This window comes from Aptenodytes forsteri, unplaced genomic scaffold, assembly GCF_000699145.1.
Source record: "Aptenodytes forsteri isolate BGI_AS27 unplaced genomic scaffold, ASM69914v1 Scaffold33, whole genome shotgun sequence".
Classification (NCBI taxonomy): Eukaryota; Metazoa; Chordata; class Aves; order Sphenisciformes; family Spheniscidae; genus Aptenodytes; species Aptenodytes forsteri.
The window spans coordinates 1823098-1824236 of record NW_008795037.1 but is presented as its reverse complement, the minus strand read 5'-3'; positions in this window follow the sequence as shown (position 1 = coordinate 1824236).

Genomic DNA, 1139 nt, shown 5'->3' with positions numbered 1-1139 from the left:
GGCCGGTGCCCGAAGGGCCGCGCAGCCCCACCAGGCCTCCGCCCGGCCCCTGCCCGCATGAGCCGTCCCGGGACAGAGGGCGATACCCCGGCGGCCGCCTGCCGTCCCCTCCCGGCCTGACTGGGCCCCCGGGCCGCCCCGAGCCGCGGAGCGCCAGGGGGGGAGCATCCCTGCACAGAGCCCGTGGGATCCGCGGCCCCCGGTGGGGGATCCGCGGCCCCGTGGGCTCCTCTGTCGGGTGGCAGAAGGTTTCATAGGGATTTGGGGTGCAGGGAGGCGCCTATGGCATGGATACGATAAGGAATACAGCTCTGTGTGTGCGTGTACGCAGCTGCCCTATACGCGCCTTTTGTATGTGGTTCGATGTATACGCACCTCAAGGTAGGGATAATAAATTACCGCCCTGAAGCCAGGTAGCATAACCCAGACAGGAAATCTGTCTGCGTAGCGATGCGCATTGCAAAGGTGAATGTACAGCTATATAGCACCGTTCTGGTGTGAACGGCTTCACACATCTAGATTGGGCAGGTAGTGTATTATTAATGTGGGGTATGCAGTCCTGGGATCATTAATGCGAGCTGAGCGGAGCTTATTGACTGTGTTGTGGCATATTGTCTTTGCTGCCTAACAAAGGAAAACTACCTCTTGAATACACTTCAAACGCGCTGACTCCAGCGGCTGTGGCTCTGCTCCTCGCTGCCTCTGAGGTTTCACATAAAGCCATCTCTCAATAAGTATGAGCAGACCTCTTTTCATAGCCTGAAAACACAGGCAACCTATTGAAATTCTTCAAAATAAGATCAATGTCCTGTTTTATATGCACTGGGTGTTTTGATGTGGTTGTCGGTCTAAAACAGCGGTGAAAGGCTTCTTCCTTTAGAGTACATACCTTAGCTGGGTTCAGATTGATATTTCATTTTTATGGGGCTGGAGTTTCAGCTGTCAAAAGAGGCCCTTTCTTAACTAAGCATTTTGCCTGCTAGGCGAGCCCCGGCGGTGTCGTTGTCTGACTTTAATTGACGGAGGGCTTTGTTTTATCTTGCTCTTTAGGTGAGTTTGATGCTAAATGGGTGGCCAGTGATTTCTGCCTTTGCAGGGGACCAAGATGTGACCCGAGAAGCTGCTAGCAATGGAGTCCT